A 10843-nucleotide genomic window follows, 5' to 3' on the forward strand; every position below is an offset into this window, starting at 1 on the left:
ATGCACAAACACACACACACACACACACGCACGCACGCACACAAATTCACAAAATTGCAGGGTATATTAGTATCCTGGGTCTTTAGGTTTTCTTTTGGTGGGGGGACTTGCTTGTTTTTCTTTATTTTTTTCTTTTTTTAAGATGATTTTGTCTAAGTTGAGCGTTAGGCTTTTTTTACTTTGGAATATAAATATTTGGAAATACACACATTTGGAAAAATAGTTTGGGGGATAATATCATGACAAAAGGAAGTCTATTTAATAAAACTAATTTAGCACAGGAGTTTTTTTTGTTTTTTTTTCCCACATCTCCATATTCGTTATTTTTCACGGGTATAAACCTTGATTTGACCTGGTCCTTCAGTGTTACTGGTTTTGTTTTGTTTTGTTCTTTAATCTACTTTTTTTAAAAGACCTTTGAAATTCACTTTCTCTTTGTTGCCTGTTACAGGACTTGTACCACAGACTTGCAATGAAGCTTTCTGCCTCATTGAACCACTTTCACAGACTCTGTATTAAAAGGAATGGGTTCTTTCTTCCCTTCTTCCTTTCTCTAACCCTTTCCATATGAGGACAAAGAATTCCTTTGAAGAAAGCTTATAGATCTCAACATATTATGGAAGAGGTTAGAGTGTGCTTTACTTTTTTTCCACAGGCGCCATAAAGCATGAAGTTGTTGCTACCAATATCATTATTTTGTACGAATTTGAAACAGATTGGACAGTGTAGCTCTAAATATAGAAACACCCCCTATAGATTGCCTATGCTTTAAAGAAAGGTGAGATCTTAAATTTGAAATTCTCAGTGACACTTTCATTGCTTTTTTTCTTCTCTTAGTTTCAAATTATCTTTGGGTAGCAAAAATATATATATAGTAAGCTCAACAAAATATCCATAAATGGTGTGGTTTGAAATAATATTTATCATATTTACAGTTGTGGATAATGGAAAGGATATGATACAAACATACACAAGTCTATTATGTATAACTGAACTGTACAATTGTCCAGTAAAACCTAACAAACCCTAAATCAACAAGAGGATAAAAGCTAGCTATAGTTTAGTATTTATCATGAAGTAGTGGACTTCTAGAAGATACCACAAAAGATTACCCTTCTTAATTTTTTATTTTATTAAAGTAAATATTTAAGTCACCAAATCAGAAACTGGTGTACTCCTCTCATTAAAGATACACAGAAAGAAATTGATCTATTGATCTATTGATCTATTTATATCTTATGATAGAGACAGAAACAAATCTTCAGCACTTTTGTGATCAGTCTGAGTTTAACTTATGTATGGAAGGAAAACTTCTGAAGGCAGATGAAATTTGAAAAAAAAGTATATTCACCTGAGAAGTTCAGTGGTCAGTTAGACGTAGGTATGTACACATTCACTGAAAAAGGGGGAAATGGTTACTTTTGCAGGAGGAAAAAAATTGAGCACCAAAATAGTCTATTATGCCTTGACTTTTAAAGCCATCAATAGAAAATTAAATCCTAAAACAACTAAAAGGACATTTTAGCATCATGTTAAAGTGACTTACACAAGACTAACCTTCCCACCAAGATCAATTACAAAACCTAGAAAAATGCACAAGGCATTTAAAGGATGAAAATGCTTGAGAGGAGGAGGTCATACCAAGCTGATCTCCAGAGTCCCTTCAGCTTTTTCTTTGAATGATTTTCCAAATCATAACAGGGAAAGTAGAGGATTAAAAAAAGGGATATCTGGGTCTTGTTGCAATTTTACCAAGTCAATGATAGTGAAGACATACTTTGAGACTACGAACAGACTGAGATATAAGAGGCAAGAGGAAAGAGAGAACTCCATAAATATAAGACTAAAATTCTGTTTCAGATTTGCTCATAAAGCATGAATTCGTTTGCTAAATCTGCCATAACAAAATACCACACCAGGTGGTTTGAACAACAGAAATTTATTTTCTCACAGTTCTGTTCTGGAAGATCAAAGTGCCAGTATAGTTGGATTCCTCTAGGGCCTCTCTCTTTAGCTCGGTTGTTTTTTTGTTTGTTTGGTTGGTTTTGGTTTTTTCCCCCTTAGAAGTAGAAGAGAGACGAAGAGGGAAGAGGGAATCAAGGGGTATGGGAGAGAGAGAGAATCTTAAGCAGGTTTCATGCTCAACACAGAGCCCCTGAGGGCTCAATCTCACAACCCTGAGATCATGACCTGAGACAAAATAAAAAATCAGCCACTGGATCTACTGAGTCACTGAGGTGCCCCCTCTCTCTTTAGCTTTTGAAAGGCTGTCTTTTTGCTGTCTCTTCACAGTCACCCCTCTGGTATGCACATCCCTGGTGCCAATCTCTCTTAAAAGTATACCAGTCATATTGGGTTAGAGCCCTACCCTAAGGGTCTCACTTTAAGTTAATCACCTCTTTAAGGACTTCATCTACAAATAAGGTTACATTCTGAGGTACTGGGGTTTGGGACTTCAACATATAAATCTGGGGAACACAATTCAGCTTATAATAAAGGTATTTGCAGACAATGCATATCCAAGGAGTGATCCACACAAAACAAAAAGCAGTAATTATGTAATTATTATACAATTATTTAAAAACATAAATTCTCTTAAGAGAAAGATAACATAACATAGAGCCTTGTCAGTTGTTGTTTTTTGTTTTTTTGTTTTTAAATATCTGGCACTCAATAGATCATAGACATTTCAAGGAAGAAGAACAAATGAAGCAAATCAAATAAATCAAAAGCAACAAAACAACATAAAAAGACCTACAAGTCAACACACCATTCCTACTAAAAGAGATGGGAATTCTAGCTTTGGCACCAAAATAAAAACAGTTTAAAAGTCATTACTCCCATACTCACATGAGCCGAAGCTGAAGCAAAACTGAAAATATTTATGTTCTTGACCTATTAGAGAGCTTGAGGGGGTGGAGTACACACAACCATTTCCAAATTGGAAAGGACAGGTGAATCCAGAGTCACCAGTGACTAGAGCATAATCATAGTGTAACACAAAAGGGACATTTGGTAAAAACTAAGGAAATCCAAATAAAACATAGACTTTAGTCAGTAATAATGTGTTAATGTTGGTTCATTAAGTTTAATAAATGAATGATATTTATATAAGATAATAATAGAAATTGGCTATAGGGTATATGAGAATTATCTATACTATGTAATTTTTCTGTAAATCTGAAAGTGTTCTAAAACACAAAGTTTCTATTTAAAATTTTAAAATACGGAAATTTTATTAAAAATTATGTTTATTTGACAGAGAGAGCATAATCGGGGGAGTGGCAGAGGAAGAGAGAAAAGCAGGCTCCCACTGAGCAGGAAACCTGATGTGGGGCTCAATCCCAGGACTCTAAGATCAGGACCTGAGCCAAAGACCCACTGAGTCATCCAGGCATCCCAGAATATAGAAATTTCTAAGAAGACTCTTAGGTGATCTAGAAATTAGAGATATTAGACAGGGAATGTATATAATCATAATTAGTTCAAGAATAATATTCTGGCAACTTCAGGTTATAAAAGAGTTAAATAGAAATTCTACAATAGGATAAAATACCATAAATATAATTAAGATACATCAATAATACAGTAAACATTACCCAAAAAAGTAGGATTAAATAAATGGAAGATCAACTTAACAAAAAATTCCAGTTGAAGCACAGAGAAAAAGAAGACTGGGAATTCAGAAAGAGTGTAAAAGACACATGGAAAATAGTTCAATGATCTAATATAAAAATTGGAATTCCATAAACAGAGAGTAGAAGTAATAGATAAAATTTACCAAGTCAAATATACAAAATGCTCTGTGAAATTCAGGAAATACACTTTCAAACCATTTCTTTTTTTTTTTCCCACATTTTTCATATTTAATATATTGACTACATTATTAATTGATACATATGTTAATTTTTCAAGATGCAGGGAAGAAGTTTCAATCTTTTTTTTTTCCCAAGTGAACTTTTTTTTTTAATATAATTTTTTTATTTTTTATAAACATATATTTTTATCCCCAGGGGTACAGGTCTGTGAATCACCAGGTTTACACACTTCACAGCACTCACCAAAGCACATACCCTCCCCAATGTCCATAATCCCACCCCCTTCTCCCAAACCCCCTCCCCCCAGCAACCCTCAGTTTGTTTTGTGAGATTAAGAGTCACTTATGGTTTGTCTCCCTCCCAATCCCATCTTCTTTCATTTATTCTTTTCGTACCCACTTAAGCCCCCATGTTGCAACACCACTTTCAAACCATTTCTAATCCATGCATAGATACATTATAAGAAGACTATAGAAAATCATAGAGTATTAACTCCAGGTTGACTGAAAATTTAAGGATGCATACTGTAACACCAATAAGTACAGCTAAAATGCCCCTAAATACATTAAAAACGGAATTTTGATAAGTCATACAAGAGGACTTGAAAGAGAGAAGAAAAAATCAAACATAGGAAAGAAAAATGGGAAAGAATGACAAAATGGACCAATAAACTGGTAAAAGAAAAGGGATAAAAAACATAATACAAAGGAATTAAGGGTAAAAGAAAGAAAAGGAGAGAGGGAGGAAATTGAGAGACTGAACTTTGGCTTGGAACCTCTAGGATATTCACTGGATGTGCTCCAGATGCCTTGGTGCCAGAAATAACTAATTTTTATAAAACAATTAAAAGACAAAACAAACAAAACAAAGAAGTATGGATAGCCACTTTAACAAACCATGTTGGGCCAACCTGGTAGCCCTGTGTGTATATATATGTATATATATATATATATATATAGTTACATATTTAACTCACACCATATACCAAGAAGAACTATAAATTAATGAGAAATTCAAAAGTTTAAAACCTATGAAACCATAGACAAAATCTCATAACTTTGAAATAGAAAAGGCATTTTCAAATCAAAGGCATGTGGTATGTTTGCATTTTTTTATATTTATTAATAATAATCTGAATGCATACATGAGGTTTCTGGAGAAGAGATAGCTTAATTATTATTATTTACTTAATAGTGGCTGCCCTGACTCCCTTTTGTCCTAATTTTTGCCCCATGGCAATGTAATAAAAACCAGATGTCACCTGTACGTAATGGGGATTGTGCTGTAGGCAAAAACACAAGCAAAATCAACCTGGGTACTTAGTACACACTGTCCTTCTCCCCTCCTTGAAGGAGGAAGAAAACCATATGTTTCTTGGAAAGGTTCTGATTTATATCATCTTTTGTAATGTAAATAAATCTCTCCTCGTGAAAGATAAGAACATTGTCTCCTGCTTTGCAACCCTGGGATATCTCCCAGTCCCAGTTCTCAGCACTTTGAAAAGTAAACGTACACTTTCAGAGTTGAGTCAATCTCTCCCAGGTTCTCACTGTTGTAAATTAACTTCTAAGACTTGCTCTTTTAGACTAGGTCCCAAGCTTCAGCAAGAGTTTTCTCAGAAAGCCCAAACTGTTCAGAAACAAAATATATTCCCTATAAGTCCATGTCATGAAATTTAATAACATTGAGTACCTAAAAATTAAAATTCTTCCTTCACAAGAATAAGCAAGTAACATAAAATTATATAATTTTATTATTGTTTTAAAGTATACTAAACATGCTAAATTTTAAGAGGAGTTTATCATACAATTTCTTATTTAGGAGGCACTGAATGATACAATGGTCAAAGCTTTGATTTCATTCGAAATTAGCAAACTCAAGATAGGGAGGATATTTTATATCTTTGAATACATTTATTCCTGAATCACATGATATTTGTGGATTTTTTTTTTAATTTATAGATTCTTATATGTACACATACTATTTTCTTTTTCTTTTTTTTTTTTTTTAATTTTTTATTTTTTATAAACATATATTTTATCCCCAGGGGTACAGGTCTGTGAATCACCAGGTTTACACACTTCACAGCACTCACCAAATCACATACCCTCCCCAATGTCCATAATCCCACCCCCTTCTCCCAAACCCACTCCCCCCAGCAACCCTCAGTTTGTTTTGTGAGATTAAGAGTCACTATTTTCAATCAGAATGGAGATGCTTTGGTTTCTCATTCCTGAATTAGTGGGGAGGTATTAAAAGATAATTTTAAAAAACTACTAATTATTTTGACTTTTGAAATTATAATCATGTTTAACTATGGAAAACTATTTTTAAAAATCTACTATGATAGCCCAGTTATTTTAAAAACTTGAGTTATAGAAAAAATTAAAATATTTTCAAAGTTAATATCTGATTCAGAGCTATTTTAGTCCAACATACTGTCCGTATAGTGGATAGACCAATGGGAACACTTGAAGGAATGGCTTCTAAACCTAAATAGTGCAAATGTCAAAAACAAAAGTACCAGCCAACAAATATTCTTCCGAAACTTCCTGGAAGGATTGCTTTACATTTTACTGGTGAGTATTATGCCCAGGACAACCTTTTCCTTCAGCTGGTACCATGGAATAGTTTTAGCAGGATACAATACTACTCCTGACACATTTTAGATTCTATTAATGAAGATGAAAGTTGGTAGCTTATCAGTTTATTGCTTCTGTAGTGATGGTCTATGAGGTCCATCACTGCACTGTTCTAAAGTTATACTTAAAATATAACCCAACCAGTGAACTAATAAAGGAAAGAAGAAACAGAAAACTGTACTCCTATGTATTCCTATTCAAAGAAAAAAGAAAGAAAAGAATTGGAAATATTTATTAAAAAAAGAACCCATGTTGCAAATGAAATTTTATACAACTTCTTCATTTGACACGACAATGAAAATGGCAACACATTTGAAAATGTAAACAAATAACGGAGAACAATATTTCAGTAGAAGACCATTACAAAAATTACTGTTAGTAAAAGAACAAAAAGATTCAGAGTTGCAACTACAGGGTCAAACCTCCTTTTTAATGGATGCATTTGCTCTACCAAGATAAACTTTTTTTTTTCCCAATATACATGTGCTTTTTAAAATTTTTTTTAATTTTTATTTTTTTAATTTTTTTATTTTTTTATTTTATTTTTTATTCATTATTTTTGCACCACATCCAGTGCTCCATGCAATCCATGCCCTCCCCAATACCCACCACTTGGACCCCCCAACCTCCCTCACCCTACCCCTTCAAAACCCTCAGACTGTTTTTCAGAGTCCATAGTCTCTCATGATTCACTTCCCCTTCCAATTTCCCTCAACTCCCTTCTCCTCTCCATCTCCCCTTGTCCTCCATGCTATTTGTTATGCTTCACAAATAAGTGAAACCATATGATAATTGACTCTCTCTGCTTGACTTATTTCACTCAGCATAATCTCTTCCAGTCCTATCCATGTTGCTACAAAAGTTGGGTATTCATCCTTTCTGATGGAGGCATAATACTCCATAGTGTATATGGACCACATCTTCCTTATCCATTTGTCCATTGAAGGGCATCTTGGTTCTTCCCACAGTTTGGCAACCATGGCCATTGCTGCTATAAACATTGGGTTACAGATGGCCCTTCTTTTCACTACATCTATATCTTTGGGGTAAATACCCAGTAGTGCAATGGCAGGGCCATAAGGAAGTTCTATTTTTAATTTCTTGAGGAATCTCCACACTGTTCTCCACAGTAGCTGCACCAACTTGCATTTCCACCAACAGTGTAAGAGGATTCCCAAAAATATGGAATGTTTCACGAATTTGCATGTAATCCTTGTGCAGGGGCCATGCTAATCTTCTCTGTATCATTCCAATTTTAGTATATGTGCTGCCGAAGCAAGCACCCAAGATAAACTTTTGAGGTGAAACAACAGATTCCCAGTGCACAGGGCTGATATTTGATATCAAAGTTTAAACCAACTGTTTCTAACTCAAGACAATAGTGACCTGATATTTGAAAGAAAGTGTAGCCTCTGCATTCTATTAGTTTATGCTGATCATAGTACAATTTAAAGTAGTATGCCTTATAACATTTTCTGTCTCAGTATACATTACAAGTTAGAAACTTCTGTGATTATCTCCCAACAGAGTAGAATTAATTCAGAGCAAACTACTCAAAGCTGCTAATGACTGCATGATCAGGTAATTTTATGGTTTTAACAAACAATGATAGCATACATTTAAATTTCAGTTAACTTTGTTTTGAGAATGTATATCTGATAAAAGAAATCTTAACTCTTTTGGAAGATTATTAGTTTTTAGTTCCTTTGGTGAAATTTTAGTTAACTGCTGCTACACTCCATAAGTAAGGAATGCTTTCCTTTGCATAATCCAAATAAATTGATATTTGTCTCTATACAAATATGATATGATTGAATTTTCTGGGCACAAATCTTTTGCTATTTTAAAAGAATTAAAATTGAACAGATTTCAGATTTCATTTTTAAGTTGCCCCACTAAATTATAAAAAATAGGAATTTTGTTATTCCTTGTAACTAATCTTTTTGTTATTGTTATAAAGTCCTCTAATTTAAATCTAATAGTTTAATGACACAGTTAATGAATAATTTCATAAAATATTAAAGTAAAACTAATAGATGAATGGATATGGTACCCACTAGGAATACATAAAGAAGGGCTTGGTGTAGTTTGTGTCATGTATAATATTTATAATGCTGCTGCTGATAGAACAGAAAACATAGTCATTATTCAAAAATGTCTTCAAATTTATAATTTGGTTAATATTTTAAAGACATAATAAAAAAATAACATTACTTTGAAAAGTTGAATATACCATAAACAACTGGAAAAGTAAATAGAAATAATAGGCAATGAATTATTATACTTAAATCTGATTTTCTGACCCTCATAACCAGAACAATTGAAATTTATGCCTTTTTTATTCTTATTAATTTGAGTAAACTAAAGAAAACTCATTTTTTAAAGACATGATAATAAAGTAGAGACAGGCATGAGGGTTGAGCACATTCACTTATCTCCACTTATATTACAATAGAATTATAGTAGAGGCTAATAAAAAATGCCAATTTACAGCAATAAAAGAAAAAAAAATTTCTAGGTGATATAAATCCAAGTGGAGCAGTGGTACCTAATGAATCAGAGGAAATAAAGTGATGAAATTAGCAATTAAAGTCACTGACTTGCTGAACGCTGAATACATTCTTCAGTTGCACTAGGTATGTCTGACTTGCACAACAAATGTCTAGTGTCTATCATGTGGGTTAGCACTGTTCCATAGCACCATGAATAAAATTAGATATCAAAGCTTTTTAGTGTGAGTTTAAGAGGGAGCAGAGGTGAGTATGCAAATTTCTTACAAAAAGTAACAATCTGTCTAGCATCTTAATTCTCATTAACAAAATTCTATGATAGAATAAAAACTAGATCTTCCAATTTCTGAGGACAAAAATTTTATATCCAGCTAAAATAGTACTCAAATGGAAGTGAAGAATAAAAACATTTCAGGAATGAAGAAATTTCAAATATTCAGAAACACTATTTCTGCTGCACACTTTGTTACAAATTATTTAAAGATTTATTTTGTCCAAATAATTGAAGAACAGGTATAGTATCAAGAAAAGCGTAGGTATAACCAATGACCACAATGTTGGAAAATTCCAGGATCTAAGATCAGCAAACCTATAAAATAATTATACCAAATTACAGCGAGATGACAGATGCTTCAGGAGGAAGTTGGAGGAAACTAATTGGGGCAAAAATATATTCAAACATTCACAAGTATGGTAGTGTCTATGAAGAAAATGAAAATACTGCAACAGCAATTGGTTGAAAGTCAAGAAGAGAACCCATAAGAACTGGACTCTAGGATTATCATTCAATGTATGGGAAAAAAAATATATGGTTATATAACAAAATGTAAACTATCCACTTTGAGAATATGAAACTAACCCTGCAAACAAAAGATGTGAGATATTAAAAGTAGAGAGGAAAGAGAGGGAAGGATAGAAATATTTCATAATCATTTTTTACAAATAGGAAATAAAGTGATATTATGACTGATTAAAAAATGAATATATAATACCATTTTGTTTGAAGGCTGAGGTGACCAATAGAAGCTCTGAGGATAGGGACATAAATATATCAAAGGTCAGTATGCTTTACACAATCTACCTATTCAAATGTTAATCTCATCTAAAACCACTCACAGAATCATTGAGAATGTTTGAGAATTGTTCTCAAACATTGAGAATGTTTGGACACTCCATAAGCCAGCTAAGTTGACCCATAAAATTAATTATCACAGTCCTATCTGATGAAATAGAAACTAAATATTTGTTGACACCTTTGCAAGCCTCGAATAAGAAAAATATAATCAATACCCTCAAAAGAGATAGACACATTAAAAAAAAATCAATCTCTCTACCAACCTACCTATAAATATGTTAAGTACTACACTAGAAAAATGTGAAATGGAAACACAGAAAAGGGGAATTTTTGCTGTGAGACATTGAGAAAGTCTTCATTAAATTTGCATTTGATCTGAGCATTATTATATGCAATCATTCAAAATGAACCCCAACATCAGTTAATGAAGTTAAAAGTGACTTAGTTCAAACTTTAACAATAAAAAAGTCCCTAAAGATTTTTTTTGTCCAAATAATTGAAGAACAGGTATAGTATCAAGAAAAGCGTAGGTATAACCAATGACCACAATGTTGGAAAATTCCAGGATTTTATGACTTCATCTTAAAATATTTTAAAGATTGAAAAATATATTTTAAAGTAGTGACAAAAGTGGGAAACAAATAGAAGAAAATAAAAATAACTTGGCATTAACACATTGTGTAGCACAGATTTAAATCTAGCATTATGGGGGCGCCTGGGTGGCTCAGTGGGTTAAGCTGCTGCCTTCGGCTCAGGTCATGATCTCAGGGTCCTGGGATCGAGTCCCACATTGGGCTC

The 10843-nt window shown here is 33.1% G+C and overlaps 1 non-coding gene across 1 annotated transcript; it reads right to left on the reverse strand.

The window, feature by feature from the left end:
• Positions 1-7636: 7636 nt before the first annotated feature.
• On the reverse strand, positions 7637-7743 carry LOC132012645 (U6 spliceosomal RNA). The gene has a single exon (XR_009402650.1). It is a non-coding gene; the product is annotated as a U6 spliceosomal RNA (small nuclear RNA).
• Between the last annotated feature and the right edge of the window lie 3100 nt (positions 7744-10843).

This window comes from Mustela nigripes, chromosome 2, assembly GCF_022355385.1.
Source record: "Mustela nigripes isolate SB6536 chromosome 2, MUSNIG.SB6536, whole genome shotgun sequence".
NCBI lineage: Eukaryota > Metazoa > Chordata > Mammalia > Carnivora > Mustelidae > Mustela > Mustela nigripes.